This window comes from Tamandua tetradactyla, chromosome 1 (assembly GCF_023851605.1).
Source record: "Tamandua tetradactyla isolate mTamTet1 chromosome 1, mTamTet1.pri, whole genome shotgun sequence".
In the NCBI taxonomy this organism is placed as follows: Eukaryota; Metazoa; Chordata; class Mammalia; order Pilosa; family Myrmecophagidae; genus Tamandua; species Tamandua tetradactyla.
The window spans coordinates 120168533-120193331 of record NC_135327.1 but is presented as its reverse complement, the minus strand read 5'-3'; the positions used below and the strand labels follow the sequence as shown (position 1 = coordinate 120193331).

The following is a 24799-nucleotide window of genomic DNA, read 5'->3' as shown; positions in this document are numbered from 1 at the left end:
GCTTGCAAACTAGAATAGATGTTATTAAAAGGAACCAAACAGAACTACTGGTGTTGAAGATCACAATAACTGAAGTAAAAATTCCCAGGAAACTTTCAACAGAACATTGGAGCTGGCAGAAGAAATAATCAGTAAACATAAAGATGAGACAATTGACATGAATCATGCTGAGGAGAATAAAGAAAAAATAAACAGAAAACTTCCCAAATTTAGCAAGAAATGCAAACATGTATGTCCAAGAAGCCCAGTGAACACCAAGCAGGATAAACTTGAAGAGAAATATGCTGAAACACATGGTGGTCAAACTTTCAAATGCAAAGAACAAGGAGAGAGTTCTGAAAGTTGGAAGAGAAAAACAATGTGTTGTGTACAAGGGAGTCCCAATAAGATTAAGTGCTGATGTTTCACCAGAAACCATGGATGCAAGAAGTGCTGAGAGAAAACAATTGTCAACCAAGAATTTTATAGCCAGCAAGACTGGACATCCCACTGTGGGCACCTGGTTTGGGGAGAGACTCGGGGAGAGAGGAAACAGAGCTAAGCCAAATCCAACAATTGGCCAGCAAGAGACACATTCTGGGTCCCACTGCCTCTGTCCTTTCTCCACAGAGGCCTGGGGTGCTCATGGCATACATAGGCAAAGAGGTGAGGAAAAGAGAGAGAGTACACTGCAGTGCCAGAAACTCTTTCCTCACCCAAGAGGGCTGCAGGTGCACACTGGCCTGGAACTTTCAGGCCAATGAAAAGCAGAGCATTCCCAGGATGGCTGTGGGCTGGGGAAGGTGGCCTCTCAGTCCTACAGCCTAAGTTCATTCCATACCAGGAGCCTGGGAATCAGTAGATGCATCATGCCCACAAGGGGATTCTCTGCTGAGATGCACAGTGTCCACCTGCCATCCCCTGGGCTGGTGGCTTCCAGCACACACAGAAACCTGTGGCATTGACTGGCTTTTCACCTGGTCTGGATATGCCCAGAAGTCTGACACAGTTTGGGAGAGGCGCGCTTGGGAGAAGAGGTGGCCCAAGAGCCCTGTCTTCTGAGAAGACAGGGAAAGTGCATTCTGGCAAACTTGTGGCATTGACTGGCTTTTCACCTGGTCTGGATATGCCCAGCAGTCTGACACAGTTTGGGAGAGGCGCGCTTGGGAGAAGAGGTGGCCCAAGAGCCCTGTCTTCTGAGAAGACAGGGAAAGTGCATTCTGGCAAACTGGTTTTCTGCCCAACCTTTAATAGACCGCTAGCTAGAGTTGCAACCCCTGCATGAGGCCTGGCCTTGGTTTGGCTGGGAATTACAAACTAAATGTCCAAGGAGACCTTAACACAAACCCAAGTAACTACAGAATCTTGAGCAAGTGAGGGAAATCAAATTAAAAAATAATTTTATCAAGATAATCAAATGCCTAGGAACCAAAAAAAAAAAAAATCACCTGGAATGGGTGGAGTCACAAGTCCATCTAATCAAATGTTAATATCCACAATTGGGTTTGTCACATCTCTGTGGAAATAATCTAATCTAAAGATTCCAACCTACATTATTGAATAGGGATTAAGAGAAACTGTTGCTTCCACAAAACTGGACTAGGATTTTCTGGGATACATAAATCCTTTCAAACCAGCAACTATGTATTAATAAAAGGGACAATTCACCAAGAAGAAATAATCATAAATGTTTATACACCCAGCCAAGAAACTCAAAAAACCAAGGCAAACATTGAAAAATTGCATGGAGCAATAGATGTTTCTAAAATAATGGGAGACTTCAATACACCACTCTCTTTTATAGATAGAACAACCAGACAGAGAATCAATAGGAAATAGAGAACCTAAATAATATGATACATTAATTAGACCTAACATATATATAGATTGCTGCACCTCAAAAGACCAAGATATACATTCTTCTCAAGTTGCTCACAGAACATTCTCCAGGATAGAATGTTGTGTTTTTATTAGACAAGCAAAAGCAGGTCTCAACAAATTTTAAAAGCATTGAAATTATTTGAAGCACTTTCTCTGACCATAAGGAAGAGAAGCTTGAAATCAATAACCACCAAGAAACCAGAACATTCACAAACATATTGAGGTTAAGCAACATACTCTTAAACAATCAATGGGTCAAGAAGAAATTGCAAGATACAACAGTAAATATCTGGAGATGAATAAAAAGGAGAATACAACATATCAAAACCTCTGAGATGCAGTGAAGGCAGTGCTGAGAGAGAAATTTATAGCTTTAAATACCTACATTAAAAAAAAAAAAAACCTTCCTACAGAGAAAGGTCAAGGGCCAGACAGCTTCACGGGATTTTCACCAAACATTCCAAAAAGAACAAATACCATTCCTGCTCAAACTCTTCCAAAAAAAACAGAAGAAAAAGAAACACTACCTCACTCATTCTATGATGCTAACATCACTCTAATACCAAAACCTGAGAAAGTTACTATGAGAAACAAAACTATAGGGTAATCTCCTTAATGAATATAGATGCAAAATTTCTCAACAAAACATTTCCAAATCAAATCCAACAATGCATTAAAAGAATTATACACCACAGCCAAGACTCCAGGCATGCAAGGGTGGTTCAACATGAGAAAATCAATGAATGTAACACAACACATTAACAAATCAGAAGGAAAAAAATCACATGATCATCTCAGTTGATACTGAACAGGCTTTTGACAAAATTCAGCCACCTTTTCTAATAAAAACATTTCAAAAACATAGGAATCAAAGGAAACTTCATCGATATGATTCAGGGCATATATGAAAAAACCACAACCAGCATCATACTCAACAGTGAAGGGCTGAAACCCTTCCCCTTAAGATTGGGACTAAGACAAGGATGCCCACTGTCACAGCTGACATTCAACTGTGTGCTAGAAGTTCTAGCTAGGACAACTAGGCAAAGAAAAGAAATAAAAGGCATCCAAATTGGAAAAGAAGAAGTAAAACTCATTATTTGCAGATGACATGATCCTTTATTTGGAAATTCCCAAGAAATCTATGACAAAGCTACTTGAGCTAATGAAAAAATTCAGCAAAGTGGCAGGATACAAGATTAATGCACAAAAAACAGCAATGTTTCTTTCTCTACACTGGTAACAACCTAATCAAGGAGGCACTAAAGAAAAAAAAATTCCAGTTACAATAGCAACTAACAACCAAGCATTTAGGAATAAAGTAAACCAAGGATACTTAGTTTAGCTTTCTGTACACAGAAAACTGCAAAACATTGCTAAAATATCAAAGAACATCTAAATAGTTAGATAGACATTCTGTGTCCTTGGATAGGAAAGCTAAAGGTCATTAAGCTATCAATTCTACCTAAATAAATTTACAGATTCAACACTATACCAACAAAAATGCCAACAACTTACCTTTCAGACTTGGAACGCTAATAATCATATTTATTTGGAAGAAGAAAGGCTCTCAAATAGCTATGAACATTCTAAAACAAAGAACAAAGTTGGAGGATTTACACTTCCAGACTTTAAAGTTTTATATAAAGCCACAGTGGTCATAACAGCATGGTACTGACACAAGACAGACATATTGATCAATTTGAAGGAAATAATTTGATATACTGTAATTCATATTATGCATGAAGTGAAAAGAGGAATTGACATCGTGTCTAAGGGGAAGGTATGACTTGGGGAGAAGTGGTGGGTGAAAAACACACAAAAAAGAGGAAAGAAAATTAAGTAGTTGGTAGGTGGAGAAATGAAGCTCCCTTGAATAGCATATAAAATATTTATTATCTGGACTATTAAACCTATTACTCAAGTTCCTGGTTTTGCTCCATAGTCCCCTGAAAGATATCACATTTCCTCATCAGTAACAGTGGCTTCCCAAGACATGATCCTCTCTTACGGGTAAAGTGGGGGGTGCTCATTTGTAATATGTTAGAAACGTATCAGAATTTCCAGGGCTTTGCATGCAGCTTGGAAGCACTCCTCCCATTCATCTGGAGACTCTGACCTTTCAATACTGAGAAAGAGAAGAGGGACAAAGCTAATCATGTAGCAGTTATCTTAACTTTATGGAGGGGAAACTGCTAAGAGGCAAATAATGGTATTCGTTATCGATGACTGGAGCCCAGTGGGAAGGCTTTATTCAGGTATTGATAAGTGAGAGGACTGGAAGTAAGAAAATAACTCACTCATACTTTTCTTTAACAAAATCATTCATTTTCATTGCAAAGATTTTAAAAAATGCAATTAATTATAATATTCTGTTACTCCAGTTCTGGTATTTTCCCTACAAATTTTATTCACTAAGAGTTTATTAAAAGAAAAAAAAACAACCCAGAATCCTGCCACCTTAATAAATAAATGTTCCGGTTTTTGTGTTTACTCTTTGTTCTACCTAATTTCACGTAGTTTTAGTCATAGCATAGAAACAGACTTGTAGGTTGATTTTTCCCCTTTTACAATGGTTTTCAACATCAGGCAGTTTTGCCCTCCCCTTTCTAAGGGACATTTGTCAATGTGTGGAGATGTTTTTGGTGTACAGCTACTGGGATTTTGTGGCTGTTGGTATCTGGTGGATAGAGAGCAGGGATCTTCCTAACACCCTGCAACAGCGCCTCACCCCCAGCAGAGCACGGTCCAGCCCAAAATGTCAATAGTGCTGAAGTGGGAAACTTTGACCTTTAATAGAATGGCATAAATGTTTTCCATACTGTTGCTGCATGGTATTCATGCAGCAGATGGTGGCTGCGTGATATTCCGTTGACTTGAGGTATTATAATTCATTTACCAATAAAAATATGGTGTATTATTCAGGTTGTTTCCAACTTTTCATCATTATAAATAATGGTGCATTTTTTATAATTTTTATTTATATGGCTTTTCAAATGGTCTTGAAGAAAAATTCCAAATACCAGGGTTTAGATTAAAGGACATGAATAAATCAAATATCAATTAGTTCGCTTATCACTATGTAGCTGCCGCAAGCTTTATTTACTCTTATATTTGTCTTACTTTCTAGACACAGTTCTTTTTCTGATTTCTAAGCTACTCAGGCCTTTCACAGTTATGTCCTGGATTGTCTTCAACTGTCTTTCACATCTGAATAATGAGATCAAAATCTACCTGTTTCCCGGACCATTATTTGTTCTTTATGTCATTTAGAGGTCACCTTGTCCAACTTTGCATCGATTCAATCCCATAGTCATCACTGCTGTTGGCTCTGAATAGCCTCTCTCAGAACAGATTACATCCACTTGGGCACAGTGTTCTCCTCATTCGCTCACGTGAAGTAATGAGTTATCACAGGCTAACTCTTATCTTAAAGGGACTTCTTCTTTTTCCTTTGGAATAATATAAAAGTGCAGAATAAAACAACACTTCATAAAGCACTGAGCTTGGAACTCTTGAGAGCATGTTGTTACTAAGCAAGTAAATTGTTAGGACCAAAAATATATACCAGGACCTTCATCCGTTTTCATGCTACGAAAGGCTCCTTTCCGGTCACTGTGGCATTCCTTCAAAGATAAACAAATGGTTACAGGTGATTGAAGGGGACTTTTTCCATGGCGCTGAGAGACAGACCACCCCTTCATCCCCCACCCTCCCCAGACACCCCAAATGAGGTGAATGTATAGCCAGGTCTCCAATGAAGTGATGTCAAGCACCACAGGGAAAACATGGAATGGGAATGGAGACAGCTGCTGCCTGATGCTGAGCGTGGGAGTAAGCAAAAGTGGAGTTACGAAACACGCATTGAAGAATTTGCCCTCTCTGACCCTATGGGGCAGGGAAGTACTAGTTGTATAACATTCTAATATTACAACTTGAGATTGGAGTATTACAGACGTTTCCGACCTATTTGCAATGCTTTCATCACAATTGGCCAGTGAGATATATCATAATTATTTACCTTTGGCCCACCGACTCCCATTTCCATGACTACCAGAAACCAGGCAGCAATAGCCAAAAACAAAACCCAAGCCTTTGTTTTCCAGAGGCATCTCAGATCCCTCCTTTTTGTTTCAAGGAATAATAAGAGCAAAACATGTATATATGGCCAGAATTTCCCAGAAAAGCAGAGAACTTGACAGCAGGTTCTATTATACCTGTCTTATGTAATCCTTAATACAAACGCCAAGTGTAAAAGTGACTCAACATACTAAACAGGAATAAATGTAAAACCAGATCTAAAATAAAATTCAGAGAAAAGTTCTGGTTACTTTAGGTTGTCAGCAGCAAAACCAAGTCTAAATATTTTGAACATCTATAGATTTTTGAAATGTAAGCATGAAACAAATTAATTATAGATTAAAATAATCTACATGACAATGTTTATGTCAGGCAATGAAAAGGTATAAGGGACAATTTAGCATGCCATGATTATCGTTTCTGGATTTCTCAGAGAGAGAGAGCGCAACTATAAAAGAAGTAGTTTAAAATAAAGATAATTATTTATAAAATTGATTGTTGCTTTGATATTTAAGGGGTGTGTTGGTCTAGCCGGACTTTCCCCTCAAAAAGTGAAGGCTGTATGCAGGTAGTGCATTTTGGGAAGCAATCCCAAGAAATGGAGGTGGAGAGAATGGAGCCAGGAAGGAGAGAAAGCTGGGACAGGGGCGCGCTCTCCAGTTAGTCACTGATGTGGGCACTTAGTACAGTGGAGACTGCTTCTGAGTGGAAGAAGGGGACGTTTATCTGCTACCTTTTGTTCCCCATTAGTAAAGAATTGCCCTATGGATATTAACACCCTTGTGGGCATGTAGCAGGTTCCCAAAAGGTCCTTTGAGGTGGTGGCAGGGAAGCCCTAAGACAGAAGGAGGGCAAAGCAGTGAAACTAACGTGAGGTAAGGTCAGGATGCATCTGTAGGTAGAGGAGCAGCTGCAGCCGTGTCTGCAGTGCAGCCGTGTCTCTTCCTAGGGCATGAAAGACACGGCACAGGAATCCAAGAGATCTCCAGTAGTAATGGATTCACAGTAACTCTCAGAAGGCTTGTGCTGAGAATTCAGAGACTGATTCTAGATGCAGCAGTAAAGAGCTCAATGTGTGAGAGTGGGAGCGATGGCATTCCTTAAGTTCATTTTTCACTCTATGTCATCTGAATGGAGAGTATCCTAACCCTGTCCCCTGGTTTCCATTTTTAAATGGAGCGAGGTTAAGGAGGAGTGTAGCTAATGGGGCAACCAAAGTCAACATGATTTGGCTGTAAATGTTCTCACTCATAGGAATGTTTAGATACCAGGTTAAGATACATAACAACGTGTTTCTGACAAAAGTCTGCAGAAGTTGGGACTTGTAATTACCAGTTTGGATTGAAGAGAATGGCCCATAAGAGTGTGGTAATGGGTGTTTTAAAGAAGAAAGAGATTTGTATGCTCCATATTACCTGTGTATCTCTGAGTCCTCCATTATCCGCATACACAACTTATTTCAGCAACAACAAAATCATGCAATTCCCATGCTGTGTAGCTTTGAGAAGTCCAGCGCCTTCTCTAATAGCGCTGAAATGGGAGAAGTGTACGTTCCTCTGACTGCTCCTTGCACTCTGTCCCTCAGGACCACTCCTCCTGGTCTTGTCTCTTTCACTGGTGCGAGCTTGGCAGCCATTCCTGCTTACAGCTTTCCTTCCTGCCCCTTAGCTCCAAATGGGCATAAGCCTCACCCCCTCCTTCATTCCCCAGGCAGCTCTTCCACACTGCTACTATTGTTACAGGATTTTTGTGAAGATTGGGGGAAAATAGATGGAACTTAGCACAAGCACAAAAACTAACTGGATGGGAGCCTTCACTAGTCCTGAAGCACTGTGACCATCCCTTACGCAGGGTTTCCATCATGGGCCATCTTTCTCTTCAGCCCTTGATGCCTCTAGTTACTCGAGTTTCCTACATCCTGTCTTCTCAGTTCCTCACGTTTCCTGGCATCTTTACTACTTCCTTCCCCTCTAGTTGCCAGGGGACAAGTCAAGATCCCTATTACTTTATTATGCAATACAATTTCACTCCCGCTTTTTCTCAGTCTCTTTCTTCCAATCTAGGCAAGAGGCTATTCTTTAAAAGAACAACATAAGACCCAGGAACAAATCTTCCCAAATAAAAGTGATTAATTCTGCCACTCAATCAGAACACAGCTACAGTCTGTTTACTTTTATAAAGGTATTTTATTTTCCACATGTATAAATAAAAGTTCTGTCTCCAAAATAGGCTTGGAGCTTGGTAAGTTTGAAACCTAGAGAGAATTTCAGGGAAATGCAGGATCGTAGGTGGCCACAGAATTTATTTTTTTATGGAAGTAGAAAGAGGTTTTTTATAGACAAGATAATTTAAACCTTATATAGAGGATGATTTAAATTTATCTCTAAGCTAGAACGGAGAAATGACATAAGGAAATGTTTTCCCCAGAGTACTGGAGAGAACCAAGCACCAGAAATTCTAAGTATGATGACTTGACTGATGAATCATATGACTTGTAAGTGCCATGTGTGGTGAAATGCATAGGCTTTGCTGAATTGAATATTTAACCAGGTAAAAGAAAGGGTGAATAGAGGAACCATGCAACAGTATTATTAACTAAAAGTCTTTAGTCATGAACTAACACATTAAAACTTTTACATTGGGATTAGTGAGTACAGTCATTTCCCGAAGAGATTGCTCCCCATTCTAACTTGAGAAGGAATAAATCCTCTGGTGTGGGAGGTCAAATTTGAGGAGATTTATTTCTTCGGAGGTTGGAGGGCATTTGGATAAAAGCAGTCCTTTGTTGTTAATGCTCAAAAGTACCCAGGTGATTTTTTGCAGGTGATTAATGTAAGATTATGTGGGATAGAGGAAAGAACTACTCATTTTACCAAACGTGAAATCAAAATGCTCCTGGTGCCTTCAGTAAAGAATCATGTTTAAACCACATGACAAACTACATCCAAAAGCATAACACATATACTGAAACTAATTAAAGCTATAGAGGAAACTTAAGTAGTTAAAAGCAAATGTTTACTGTATTAGAAAATTTCCAAAGCCTGAATTGAGAGGTAAAGTAGGAGAAAAAACTACTTGAAAGAGTTATTCTGAAATTGGTTAGGTTTTAATTCCATAAATGCAATTTTATTCCCTTGGAAGTGATTTTCCAAGCCTCCCATACTTATGCAATTGTTCATAGTACTTTGAAATGAATGACACGCTCCGTTTTGCAATGACTACTTTCAGGAAACACTCATTCTTCGAACATCAACCCTGTATCTGACATAACCAGACATCTTTGTGAATGGCATTTTCCTCTGTCATTCCTAAGAACTAGTAGACAATTGGCTCAGGCTAAGGGGTGTAGGTTTGGGACTGTGGCCTGCTATGGGCACCAACTCTACTGCGCGCTCTCAATTCCACTCTGTCATTCCAAGATGGGATCTTCTTGGTTCCTTGCAGGTAAAGCCCTCTCACCTCAGCTATCAAGACCCTTAGACATGTGCATGGCGTGCCAAGAAGTCTATGACTTTGTTCACATCTATATACTTTCTCTCAATCCCTTCACATCCTATAAAATAGCATTTGGAGATATCTTTGCTAGCACCAGTTCTGCCCATGGTTCCAAGCCTGCCTGCCCTTGGTTTGGATGGCATGACTGGCTAGCATCTAGTTTCTCTCTACCATGCTGCTTCACATCTATTCACTGGTATGTACACTGCTGTCCAAAGTTAAGCAATGTTCGTTCCCCTTGCCAGCAGGAGTTCTCTGGAAATAGTACCCAAAATTAGCCTAGAGCTCCTGGACATGTCTTTCTCAGAGGAAAGACTGTTAATTTCAGTCTTGGTAGAGCCAAAAACCAACTCTGCATCTAGTCAAACTTGCTCTGACCTTGTGTCCTCTTGCTTTGAATTTGTGATCAGTATTTAGACTTCTTTCACATTCCAGCATTGAAATCCTCATTTCCTGCCTCTCTGCTACACTCTGGATCAGAGTCTTTATCTTGATTACCCATCTGCTTACCCAAGTTTCTCTGTGATTGACCTGTAGTACAGCTTCTTCCTACCCTCCTTTCCAGAGAATGGAGATATGTCCTTGGGTAGAAATCCCCATGTCTGAGTCATTGATATCCCTGACAAGGCCAGTCTTAAAGCAATTTCTTTCATGTTTGGTGCCTCCTCCTTACTTCACCATGGCCAGCCCTATATAGCTATTGGACGCAATTCCTTACCTCTGCCCTCCAGCTTCAGCTCATGCCTGTACATATCACTGTGATTATACCTTCTCCCTGTCCCCAGAGTTTCTCTGACTCCAGGTTCTAGTCATCTCTGATCTTGCTTTTTTAATAGCTAGTCAACATCCAATATCAATAATATCTAACTTTTGTTGAGTAGTTCCAGTGCTAGATACATTATCTTTAAGCCTCATGACATCTCCAAGGTAGGTCTCATTACCCCATTATAGAGAACAATGAGTCTTGAAGAGACCATATAACCAGAAGGTGGTAGAGCAAGAATCAGACTTGGGTTTTTCAGGCTTCAAAGCCCAAGTGTCTTCATTTAACCAAAATTCCCCCCCATTAAGGATAGCTGCAGTGTGTTTATCACATTTAATCAGCACTCATATTATTATCTTTATTTACAGATCACTATACTGAGACTTAAGGACCTAGTGAATGAAAAAAGGTAATATTTGGTTAAGTTTGACTCTGAAAACTTTTTCTACATATGCTGTTTTCCACTATGGCACTTAAAGCCTTATAAAGCATATACTTTGTAAACACTCAAATTTCAACCAACAGTTAGGTCAAGTGACTTTATGATAAGATGTTTTGTTATTGCATCTGAATGCTGAATTACAGCTTTACATAATAAGTTCTTTCCTTCTGCTTCTCTGCCTCCTTCTCAGCCTCCACCTCTGCTTGCTCTTGGAATGATTCATCATTTGATCTCTTCAATAGGCATAAATTGTCCCTAAGGATGCTTACAAGACTTGAAATACCAGCCAGAACGCCAGCCTTAATTACACTGAGGAATGGAGCTGTCAAGCTTCCAGTGACTCATGTGTGCAGACAGGTGCCCTCTCTCTTTGTGGGCAAATCTACATGGGATGTTAAATTTGTAATTAGAATATAGGCTGGCAAAAGAAGATTTTGAACAAGAGAAATAAGATGAGGTGACCTGGCACGACAAATTACAATGACCTGGTACATCCTGAAATTGGGATTTAGCTGCCATCAAGCTGAGCCACGTGAGCCCCTGGACCTGGACACAGACTCCCTCATATTACACTGCTGCAGAGTGTTGGCAAGTTGTTATCGTGGTTGATAAACAATTTTAAGTACTTTAAAAATGAAATATTCAATAAATATAAAATTACTTATGGAAGATGTAAAAGGTGTAAAGTGAGCAGCCACTGAACCATTGCTAAGGCAAGAAACAGACCATTCCCAAGAACTTTGAGGTCTCCTGTAGGTCCTTTCCTCATCCCATGCCATTCTCTTTTCCAAATAACTTTTGTTTTTGTTTCCTTGTTGCTAAAGCACACACCATGCAGTGGGTGGGCTTAAAACTGGGGTAATTTACAGGAGGTGCAAGGGTGGTTCAGTGGCAGAATTCTCGCCTGCCATGCGGGAGACCTGGGTTCAGTTCCTGGTCCATGCACTTCCCCAAAGCAGGCAAAACAAATAAACAGAAACAAACAAACACACACACACACACACACACACAAAATTCAGCAAATGGTACCGCAGTAACAGGATACTCACATGGAAAAATAATGAAATGTGGCCCTGTCATATAGCATACCAAAAAAAAAAAAAAAAAAAACCCTTTGGTAATGTATTGGTTCATGGTTTTGAAGACAAGGGAAGTCCAAAAGTCAAGGCATCATCAAGGCGATGCCTTCTTCCAAAGACTGGCTTTCTGGGACTGGCTGCCTGGGACCCTTGGGCCTGAGGTCCATGGCAGTGTACAGAGTGGCCTCTCCTGGCCTCTCCCTTCTCTTCTGGGTACTGTTGATTTTCTTCTCCTGGCTGCTTGTTTTGTGGCTTTTTTGTCTGACTTTCACTCTGTTTATAAAAGGTGCTAGTAATCTGGACTAAAGCCCACCCTAATTCATCTGAGCCATACCTTAACTGAAGTGACATCTTGAAGACATCTTATTTATAATGGGTCCAGACGCAAAGGAATGGATTTAGTTTAAGAACATGCTTTTACTGGGGTACCTAACTCTAAACCACTACAATTGTTATCCAGAATTTTGTGTTTATAATTTCATTTCTTTTGATAAAAGAGTTACATTTTCCATGAATCTCTAAACAACATTGTGGCTTTATATAAATGGACTCATGCCAAATATATTTTTCACCAATTGTCTTTTTAAAATTCATGTTGTCTTGTGTAACTGAATTGATTAAGTTTCACTAGTGTATAATAATAAAATCACAATTTATCTATTCTGCTGTTGATAGACATTGGAGTTGCTTATAATTTTGGGAAATTACAAACAGCACCATTATATACATTTTTGGGTATTTCTCTTGGTGCATACATTCCCAAGAGTGGAATTTCTTGGTCATGGAGTATACACAAATTTATCAGAGAATGACAAATTGTGTTCCAAAATGTTTGTAGTAATTGACACTCCTGTTAGCAGTAAAAAAGAACACACACACACAGAAAACATCCTTCCCCCACATCCTTTTAGCATGTGATGCTGCCAGACTTTAATTTTTCTCAATTTTGTGCCCTCTCATTGTAGTTTGATTTTACAGTTAATGATAACTGATAAAGTTGAGCAACTTTTCGTGTGTTTATATTTGCTTATCACTCTCCATCTGTGAAGTTTCTGTTCAAGATTTTGCCCCATTTTCTGTTCGGCTGTTTTTTGTTGTTGTTGTTGTTGTTGTTGTTGTTTTGCTTTGCAGTTGTTGGGTTTTCTTTTTCTTCTTTTATCTTTACATATTCTGGATAATAATCCTTTGTTATTTTTAATGTGTTAAAAATCTCTGTTCCTATTTTATACATTCAAGAAATATGATATTTACAACTTATATCAGATTCTTAGAAAATAGAGATAGACAGATGAAAACAGAAAGACAGGTGGATAAATAGAATGATACAGTAAATGTAGCAGAATGTTAAAATTAGTGGGTCTGGTTATCTGGGAGGGCGCATTACAGTTCTCTGTTTTATTCTTTTTGCAATTGTCCTGTAAGCTTTAAATTCAAAATTATCCCAAAATTAAAAGCTTAAGGGAAAAAAATCTCGGTTCCCAGTTTTGGATCTTTTGAATAAAAAGATAGAATTTAACTTTTCCTTTAATGGTCTCTGTGTGTATTAAGAAATTCTTCCTTATATGGAGGTCATAATGACATTCTTTTACGTTGTTAGCTTTGCATTTCTTATCAAGGTTTTTAATTTAACTGGAACTGTTTTTAAATATGGTTTGAGGCCAGTACGACGGAGGCTTAGTGGCAGAATTCTCGTCTGCCATGCCAGAGACCCAGGTTTGATTCCGGGTGCCTGCCCATGCCCAAAAAAAATTTTAAATAAGTAAATATGATTTGAGTTAGGAATCTAATTTTACTTTTTTACTTGTGTATAACCAAGTGTGCCAAGATGATTTCCTGAAAATGCATTCCTTCGCCAATGACTTTCTATCATTTATCAGAGATGTATATATGAGTAGATCTGTTTTTGAGCTTTCTGTTCTGTTTTATTTGACTATCTTGATGACAGGGTCCCTCTTTTTAATTATTATGGCTTTATAATAATTCCAAGCATGTGATAAGTACCCCCTTTTTTCTTCTTCTTTTTGGCCTTTTGCTCTACCATATAAATTTTAAAATCAGTTTATCAAGTTCCAAAAAAGTCCTATTGGGATTTTGATGGGAATATCATTCCAATTACTGCTCGACTTGGGACTTCTATGGTATCGAGTCTTCTTGTCCATGTATGTGATGTATTTGTCTGCATCATATATATATATATATATATATATATATATATATGATGTCTTTCAGCAAAGTTTTCTAGATTTTTTCATAAAGTTCTTGAATAATTTTGTTAGGTATTTTGATATTATTATAAATACATTTTCAAAATTACATTTTCTTTGTTGAAATTTATGTTTGTGCATTTAGCTTTCTTTCTTGCAAGTGTGATAAATTCTGTTATTTATTTTTAGTAATTTATCTGTAGCTTTCTTTGTATTTCTAGTACACAGATCATATCCACAAATAATTGCAGTTTGCTTCTTTCTTTGCAATCTTCATATGCATTATTACATTTTCTTGCCTAATTCCTGCCTAAGTCTTTTAGCACAATGTTACACAAATGGAGCTAGCAGATTTCCTTATTTGTTCCTGATCTCTTGAGCCCAATTATTTCAATATTTCACCATTAAATATTTTAGCTATAAATTTTCTGTAGCTAAACTGTCAGTTTTAGGAAGTGCTCTTTTATTTGTTTGTGATTATTTTTATTTAATTTAGAAAAAGATGTGGAATTTTTCCAACTGCCTTTTCTTTATCTATTGAGATGATTATATGATTTTTTCTTTTATCTGTTAATATGGTGATATATTAATTGGTTCTCTAATGTAAAATAAAACTTGCACCCTTGGGATCAACCAAGGGTCTCACGATGTATTATTTGAAAATACACACTCACACATACGCACACCACACCCTTCTGAATTATGTTTGTTAATGTTTTGCTTAGGGTTTTGCCTCTGTGGTCATAGACACAATTGATCTGCAATTTTGTTTTAGTACTTCATTGGGTTTTGTATCAAAGTTACATTAGCTTAATAAATTGAACTGGAGAGTATGGGAATACTTTTCTATATGCTGAAATACATAGAATGTATTTTTTGTATGAGACTGGAATTACTTTTACTTGAATGTTTGCAGACTTATTTTGGGAAATTACTGGTAACATTGACTGGAGCTGGTGTTTTCCTTTGAGGAGAAATGTAATTTCTTATTTAACTTATTTTATGGTTATATGATTATTCACATTTCCTCTTTCTTCAGAGGTCGATTTCTAAACCATTTATTTCTAGAGTTTTACCCATTTCATCTGTGTTTTCAAATGTATCAGCATAAAGCGTTCATAATACCTTCATATCATCTTTTTAATCTTTGAAGCCATTGATTTTTTATTCTAATATTCTTTATTAGTGCCTTCTCACCTTTCCAAAAATCAGTCTTCAGAGATATTTGTCAATTTTATTAATTCTATCAAAGAATCTTGGTATAATTTTTAAACTGAAATTTTCCCAGGACATTTTTCTCCTCTCTCATGAAACTATTTCCCTAGTCAAGCTGCGGCATTCAGGATTTGATATTGTATTAGACTCTTGAGAAATCTCTTTTTTTCTCCCAAAAGAAGTTCAAGTTTGAATTAAACTCTGCTAGAAAAAATAATCATGCAACCAGTTTAACTGAGGATTTAGGATATTAAATGTTCTCTTGCAAAGTGTTAAGTAAAAGAAAAATTGAATATTCGTACAGTCCTCTCCCTGTTTTACTTCTGTAAGCTTTTGTAGACAGGCCTTAACAGCTTGGTTTCCAAATCCTCTAAGCAGCCTACCAGTACAGAATGAAGCAATCATCAGAAAAGAACAAACAGAACCCTAGCTCCTTCAACCTGGGAGCAAAGATGAAGGGTGGGATTAGAGCTGAAGGTCATTGAATCTGTTTCCAACCACTTTTTTTTTTTTTTGCATTTTAATCCCTCACTGTTCTCTCCAAATCCCCTGGTCAGTTAAATTGAATCACATATTGGTCTTCAGACAGGTCCAACACCTACTGGCTATTGCTTTAATTTTTTCTTCTGCTTGGAATTCTCTTCTGATATCTCTACCCAAAACATACCTATTCTTAAACTATATGATGGACTCCTCTTAGGGGTTCTCCCCAGCCCATGCACCTCCTTTACAAACACATCTCATTCTCCACCCACAGAAGTGACTTCTGCTGCCCTGTTATACATGATCCCTCCACCTTTATCACTGCTAATGTGATCAGCTGTGACACTTGAGTCAAGTCGAGACACTTCAAATCCTTCCCTCTGGTAACTTGGACCAAGGATTTAGAAATTTTAATTGGTCTCTGAGGGTCCCCCATGGACCTAGATGATGCAGGCTTGGTGGCTGAAAATGTTATTCTGTAACAACCATGCTTGGCCCACTTGACCAAAGAAGTAGAGAAAACTGTATGTAAAGAGAAGTAATGGGAGATGCACAGAGGAAAGCAAAGAGCATGGGTCTTGTGACTCTATAGTAACCTCTTTTCCGTTTGGCACCAGTTTCCTGGTTCTAGTCCCTCACTACTCTCCACTGTACTTTACAGATTTGAGTCCCATAAACTACTCTTATATCCTTTTAGTAAAAGCTCCTTTAACAAGTAAGTCAGATGGGAGGCTGTTTCATGAAATCAAAACTAATTTTACTAAAATACTTCTTCCATGAAGCCGTACTTATTCCTCCTACTGAAAGAAAAGCCTTTCTATATACTACCATGCAACTTTATTCTTTCACCACTTACAGTATATATCCTATTTATAAAAACACTCCTATACTGCTCTTTTTTATTGTTCAATCTTGGACTTTACATAGATGCTATATACTGACTTCCTGCTACAGAAGATGAGACTTTAGCTGTGAAATGTCAGCATTTTGGAGAGAGTGCTTGGTGTGACCAATTATTACCCATATTTCCCAATAGGTTTGAGTCTAACCTCTTGAAGATTCCCAGGAACCCCTGGTTGTGGGGTGTGGTTTTCCTCCATCATTTGGCAGTATTGTGGATATTACTCTGAATGTGAGGTCATATAAACCCAGAGTAACTTGGGTGTTTCTAATTATATATGCAGCTTTTGAGTAAATTACATTTAGACATTGAATAACTTTTTGGCAAAAAGTGGTCAGAATTTGCAACTTTCATATATTATGTTTTTTTCTAAAAGATCAGTATTTTAACTTGCTAAAAACATTGTGTTATATAAATAAGCAAAGAACACTGTGTTCACTTTTATTTTTCAGGAAAGAGAAAATAGCTTGTCCTTGAGGTGAGAAAGAGAACATAAGCTACAATATAAAAGAGAAAGAGACTCTTTAAAGAATGATGAATTGTCCTCTTCCTTAACCTTTTTTATGGTAACAGCTTTCTTGTGATATAATTCACATACCACATGACTCACCCATTTAACGTGTACAATGCAATGTTTTCAAGCATAACCACAGGATCATAGAACCATCGTGACAAATCAATTTTATAAAATCTCATCTCTTCAAAAACAAACCCTGTACCCTGTAGCTATCATATTCAGTCCTTCCAGCAACCCTTCTCCAGCCCTAAACAACCACTAATCTATTTTATGTGTCTCCATATTTGCCTATTCTGGACATTTCATATAAATGGAATCATAATATACGGTCTTTTGTGACTGGCTTCTTTCTCTTAGCATAATGTTTTCAAGGTTCACTCATGATGTAACGTGTCAGTAGTTTATTTCTTTATATGGCCAAATAATACTCCATTGATGAATACACCATATTTTGTTTAGTTATGAGTTGATGAGTCTTTGGTTTGTTTCTACCTTTTGGCTATTATGAATAATGCTGCTATGAACAAATTTGTATGAGTTTTTGTATTATGTACATTTTTATTTCTCTTGGGTATATATCTAGGAGTGGAGACACTGAGTCAGATGATAACTCTATATTTAACAATTTGAGACTGTTTTCCAAAGTGATCGACCCATTTTCATTGCCACTAGGAATAGGTGAGGGTTCTGATTTTCCACCTCTTCACCAACACTTGACATTTTTATTATGTCCGTTCCAGTGGATATGAAGCAGTATCTCATTGAAGTTTTGACTTGTATAGCCCTGATGGCTAATGATGTTGAGCATCTTTTCGTGTGCTTATTGGTTATTTTGGAGACATTTCTTTGGAGAAATGCCTATTCAGATATTTTGCTCATTTTTTAAAGATGTCTTTATAAATTCTAGTACAAGATGATGTCCAATATTTTTTCTTTCGTTCCTTGTGCTTTGATGCTGTATCTAGGGATACACTGCCTAATACAAGGTCCTGATGTTTTACCCCTGTATTTTCTTCAACGCATTTCATTGTTTTGGCCCTTACATTTAAATCTTTGATGAGTTTTGAGTTAATTTTTGCATATAGTGTAAGGTAAGAGTCGAATTATATCCTTTTGCATGTAACTATCTGGTTTTTCCAGCACCATTTGTTGAAAAAAAATATTTCGCCCATTGGATGGTCTGGGCAAACTTGTTGAAATCAATTGACCATATATAGATGGGTTCATTTCTAAACTCCATTCCATTCCATTGATCTACATGTCTATACTTATTCCAGGAACACACTGTCTTTATCATTGTTGCTTGATAGTAAGTTTTGAATTTGGAATGTATAAGTCCTACAAATTTGTCCTATTTTAAGATTGTTTTGGGCGTTCTGGGTCTCTTGCATTTCCACGTTAACTTTCCTATCAGCTTGTCAATTTCTACAAAGCAGCCTGCTAGGATACTGATGGAGATTGCATTGAATTTATAGACCGAGGTGGAATAAAAGCCATATACTTGAAAGAAGGAACTGCAGTTTGTAATTCAGTTGGCATTCTGAATAAAGCTGAAATAAACTTTTTCTATTTTCTTCCCACTCTAATGATAAAAACTTTACAAAGCCTGGAAAAGAGAATAATTTTCAAAAGGCATACCTTATTATTATTGTTGTTAATGCTAGTAGCAATAATACTTTCATATACCTTTTCCAATTCACAAATTATGTTTGCATATATTATAGCTCTACATTATTCTCTTCACCATCTATTTAAAATTAATTTTATGATACCACCACCACAAATAGGCTGTCTTTTGTCTGTTACATCTGTGAATGTGTGGTTTGAGCTGTCCTTTTCTATCGTGTTTGACCTATAATATGGAGCCGGGGTTCTTGGCCTGCTTTGTGCAATAGATCTTTTGGCAGTTTCTCTTAAACAGAAACATATATTTAAATGCATAAAATAAAACACATAAAATTATAAAGAAAACCACATTTGTAGTATGGTAATATATAAATATACTTTTTATAAACACATTAAATAATGAGATCTAGTTATGATATATTATCTCCTTTGGGAGTTGAGTTTTTGAGGTAGAAAAGAGCATAAACTATATTTTAAGATGCATGCAAAAATTTAATGTAATATAAAATATTTTTTATTTTTCTATTACATGTGGTTTCTATTGTTGAAAAGGACAGATTTGTTGCCTACATTCATAATTGAAGGAAATGTTAAATTTCAGTTAGAAGTAATGAAAATAAAAACACAAGTTTTTTCCCATCCAAGTTTATGGATCTCTGAATTACATCTGTGGATCCATGTAAAGGAAAGAGGAATAGAAAGAGAAATTAATTTTGTCACAGTTTTAAAAATCTTGTCACCACATTGCTTTTTTGTGTGTGCTTCTGTTTGTGTTTAGCTGGAACTTTGAGATTTAGTTCATCAGTCACATCGATAGTTTCTACAGTGCTAGGAGATATTCAAGATGAACACGTAAAATTGTGAAATTGAGATTCTGGGAGAGACATTGTATATGTTTAGAGCAACTGTGGTTATTGTATTTTTTCAACCAATTTGTTATGCCATTTTTCTCAATCACCAAGTTGTGTCATCCATTACAGAAGCAATTGAAAGAGTTGAGTATAAACCTAGGAAGTGATCCTTAAATATGTCTCATATTACTGGTTGAAATACACTTTTTAAGTCTTTGCAAATTTTTTACACTTTCTCATTATTAGTGCAGACCCTTTCTGCCTGACAATCTGAAAATGTTACCAAGTGCAACCCCGAGTGTTGCCTGAGGATTTCACAGTCCAAATTTAAGTCTAAATTCAAGACCCTGAATGTGATGGAAAAAAAATGAAATGGATGGTAGGGATTAGGAGGCAAATAGCAAGAATAGACAAAAATAAATTTAAGACCTCTTCCTAGTGACTGTGGGCATTACTTAAAAGACACAAGAAAATACTGAAATTTGAAATAGTCCTTTTTTCCAGGTAAAAAGTGAATTCAAATCAGAATGTACTTTCAAATAAGCTAACACACTGACTGAAAATATGTTGTTTAAAAAATATGTTTGTTTAAAACAAAAATTTTGTTGTTTAAAGCTTCTCTTCAATTATTGAGAAGATATCCCATAGGGACAGAATTAGAAGCTGTATATGACATTAAGGATAAATAATTTCTTTGTTTTGTTTCACTTCCATCCTACATGCAGGAATACATCTACTAATCAACAAAATATGTATGAGAATATGACCTATCAGGAACACTGCATGGGGTTCCCTGACCAAACACATCAATATCTCCAGTCTGTACTTTCATCTTCATAATTTCATTCCTTCATATTCTGAAGGATTTTTTTAATCTTCACCATTTTTCCATATTTTTAAGTGCCTCTGGAAAGCATTAAGTGTGAACATCTATCCCTATATTGCAGCAGGAGGAATAATTGATAGATGACTGCGAGCTCGATTCAAGGACCATGAAAAGTGTGTGACAGGAAAAATCCTGGGTGTGGATTCAGAAGGCTTGGAACAAATCTTGGCTGCATTGTTTTCTCTACGCATTGGTTTCCTGATCTTTAAAAGGGGGGTGGATTATCGTGTCTTCCCTGCCTTACTCACAAGGATGTCATATAAAGTTGCAATGTAATTAATAAATGCTACCTGTTCTTTAGTGTAAATCTAAGAATCAGAAAGGTGAATAACAGGTGAAGTATAAAATGTTGCCTTTTGATTTACCCAAGACTGGTCAGCAGGGCCTATTTTGAGATTCAAAAGTATGACAGAAATTCAAGATGCAACTGCTATAGGAAATTTACACCTGGAGGGTGGTCGTTTTTAATTTATACATCCTTCTTTCTATGTATCCATCTAACTGACCATCCAGCAAATGATTACCTAGTACGTATTCTATGCCAGGTGTGCAAAGAACAGAGATTGTTGAAAAATCTGCTGCCACCCTCCCCAATCTAGTTTTGGGTGTTCCCAGGTTATAGATTATATTATCTTCACTCATTCAATTTTCTTCCATTTAACACATTCAAACCAACATTTTCCAAAATGGACAAACCACTAATTAAAGAGGTCCTTCTTTGCGGGATGGTCTAAGGTTTTCCAAAGCCGTGGAAGAAATCATTTTTGTGAATGAACCTAGAAAATTATCTGAAAGTATACAAATTCTTAAGACATTCAGGCATGCATGTGTATATTCACTATTTTTTCATGTGGTGGTTGCGGCATGGAAGATAGAATTGAGCTCAGGGAAGGATGCATGGCAATGTCGGAGTAGACACTAAGATCACTGGAAAATAGTGAAAAACAAACAATTGATACTTTTCATTTCGACACACTTAAGGTACTCCACAAAGGTCATAGTAAAATTATCAAAATAAAAATAATTTTAATTAGAGAAAAAGTATTGAGTAGATGCCACACACCGATCTGTTATTTTAAAACCAAATATATAAGCACAATTTATCACGATTCTATGAAGTTCATAGAACACTATTTTTCAAGTTCTTTTTGCATCACTCCTTTAATTTCCCATTACCTTTATCTAGCCTCAAATTCCACATGAGAACGTAAGACAAAAAGCTATAGTAGGAATCAGAGAGTTTATGTCAGCTTGAGAACACACTTAATCCCTCTGAATATCTGTGAAGATGGCAATGAGCATAACTTCCCTACCTATATCATCAGGTGATTGTGAAGATCAAACAAAATCTTACATGAAAACTCTCTGGATTTTTTGTTTTCGTTTTGCCAAAAAGCACCATACACGTGTAGAATATTGTTATTTTATTATTATTTGCTAGGTTTCATTTCTGCTTCTTGGTTCTGCAATTTTATTCTATGTGTATCGTCCTCATTTTGCCCCTGTTAGAAGCTTCCTAATGAAACAGAAAGAGATCTTCTTTTATTGATCATTATATCTAACAGTGTAATGGAAATGTAGTGGCACATATGCTGGAGACTATCCCCATCACGTTTAGGACAATGTGGTGTGACCTTGTTACAAAGAGTGTCACTGTACACAAACTACCAAAGGACCCAATCCTGTCTCCTCAGTGCGGATGATTTACAGGGCAGGCTATAATGCAGTGGTTATAATGCTGCAATCAGGGCACAGAGATACTACTTGCAGTACAGAATAGAGCACACATAACTCTAAACACAGGATACACCATCTTACTTTCACTGTCTGAGTAACAGTAGTAGAAGAGCAAAAGAAAGTAATAAAACCAGTCTGTTATTAAGTGATCCATAGCACTGATAGCTCCCAAAGTATTCTTTGTTCTCTACATTTCTTTCTACAGTAAAAATTAACAATATTACCCTATCTATGTGTGCTATGTTTCACTTTACAAGAGTTTTATGAAATTTAATGTAATCTCTACAGTTTTTAAATAAAGCAGAAAGAGAGGAGTTTTTTTATTTTAGTTATATAGAAAGAGAGACCAGGTTTTTTAAAAAATAGGCTAGACATCTTATTCAAATTCATGCACGACTAATTGGATCAAACTCCGGTCTTTGATTCAGCATTTTTGCTTTAGTTTTTTTCCCAGAAAACATATTCTAAAAGTACAGACATCCAGTACATCTAAAAAGTACTTACATCCAGGATAAACACTGGATGGCCATTAATTATACATCTAAGAGTTCTTCCAGTTTGAGATTCTAGGGTTTCTTCACCAATCAGGACAACAAATGCATTAAATCTTGATCAAATTAAAACTATATTACCACAATAGTACAGAAAATAAAAGCATCACCATATTTATTAAAAGTTATTTTGTCCCAAAGCAGGATTTCTGAGATGCTTTAGTTGGATAAGTATCAGCTCACTGAGTAAAAGCATCAGATTGTATATATCATTTTCAATTATTGTTTATTTATATTATGTATTTTAGTTTTACACAGAGGGTTGTAGAAAATTTACACTGAGCTCAAAGTAAGTTCTTTGTTTCCCTGTAATAATAAATAAAATAAAAACTTAGCCATAAGAAACCAAGCTCTGTCCATTGAAGTAGCCAATTCAGCAAAGGGAGTGACATTTTGCATTCTAGTTCGCTCTCTTATTATAGGTACTACCAAGGCAATCTTGACAAAGTCATATTCATATTTATCTATAAACTTTGTCCTTTGTTACACAAGAGGATACATTGTTACAAGACGAACTGGTAGCACTGCTTTTGTGACATCAGAGAAGTCCTCATTTTGGCTCCGTTTCATGCTTATGGAATATAAAGCAATTCTAGTCAACAGCAAAGACATGGTTAAATTCAAGACTCAAGGAGAAAAAGAGGGATGTTTTAAAAAATGGTAGGAGAGGGGAATTTCTGAGTAAGATGGTGGCACTGGGAGGTTCAAGATTCAGTTTGCCATCTAGAGCAGCTAGTAAACAGCAGGAACTGTGTGAAACAACTGTTCAGGGACTTCAGAGACCAGAACACCATACACCACCCAGGAAAGAATGAAGGAAGACTCTGATAACCTGTGATGAAGAGCTGTGAGTAAAACTTTGCACACTGTGGAAATAAAAGTTCCCTGACTGGAAATAAAAGTTCTCTTCCCCAAGAACAAGGTAGAGAATAGCTAAGCACTGGTTGTGGACTTGATTAGTGAATTTAGAACACTGGGCCCTGGATCTGAGGGCTGCTACTTTTTAACACTCCCAGGGCAAAAGGCAGCTGGCAGGCTCTATTTTAACTAGCCATGACAGGGTTACAGTTGGTTGGGACTTAAAGGCACAACACCACCTCAGAACTGCAGGGAACAGTGTACAGAAGAGTACTATCTGCTAGGCAGGCCAATAAAAAAATATTTGAGGAACCATCAAAGAAAAGTTTGGTTTCCTTTTGGTCTCCTCCCAAGGGCACTTTGGAACTGATCTACACCCCATTCATAGGTCTCTGACCCTGTTTGGGAAATTCTGACTTAGGAAAGTCCTCTCCGGGGCAACTGTCCTCCTAGAATTTTCCTTTGAAGCAAAAGCAATTAGAGAAAATGACAGGAGTGTTAAGCACCTATAGAAGCAAACAAAAAAACAAATAGAACAGATCAACATTCCTAAAGGAGAAACAGGGGGAAGGAAACTCTCTCCTGGGGGTGAAACAATTGCACAAAAAGTGCAATCTCAAAAAGTTTACTATATACCCAAAGCAAGAGATGTGAATAAAAGCTGAAAATTTTGATCACTTAAATAGGAGCTATTCTTAAGTTCTGGAATAAGTTGAATCAAGTGTCAAAGAAGTGCCTTAGTACAAATCCAGTCAACAAGACCCCTAGGTAGGAGAGAAAAACTGGTCTCTCCAGAGTAAACTCATCAAGACAATCAGATGCCTAGACATCAGCAAAAAATTACAAGAAACAGGAAGATAGGGTCCAGTCAAAGGAACAAATTAAAGCTTCAAAGGAGACACAGAATTTGAACAACTAATTAAACATGTTTAAACAAATCTCCTAAATCAATTCAAGAAGATGAAAAGAAATATGTCTGAAGAGATAAAGGATATTATGAAGATACTTAGTGACTACAAAGAAGAATTTGAAAACATAAAAAGAAACATAACCAAATGACAAGAATGAAAGACACAAAGAAAAAATTTAAAATACGCTAGTGGCAGATAACAGTAGATTTAACAGGCAGAAGAAAGACTCAGCAAGCTAGAAGGCAGGAGATTTGAAATCATCCAGACAGAAGAACACATAGAGCAAAGAAGGGGAAAAAATTGATCAAGGTCTCAAGGATTTCAATGACAGAACAACTTG

General features: G+C 37.0%; 1 long non-coding RNA gene across 1 annotated transcript in view; it reads right to left on the bottom strand.

Moving 5' to 3' along the window:
* Positions 1-5427: 5427 nt before the first annotated feature.
* LOC143686263 (uncharacterized) overlaps positions 5428-24799 on the bottom strand; it is a 50988-nt gene continuing 31616 nt past the window's right edge. The window contains exon 3 of the long non-coding RNA XR_013176995.1: positions 5428-5486. This is a non-coding gene — a long non-coding RNA (uncharacterized LOC143686263). The remainder of the gene's footprint in view (positions 5487-24799) is intronic.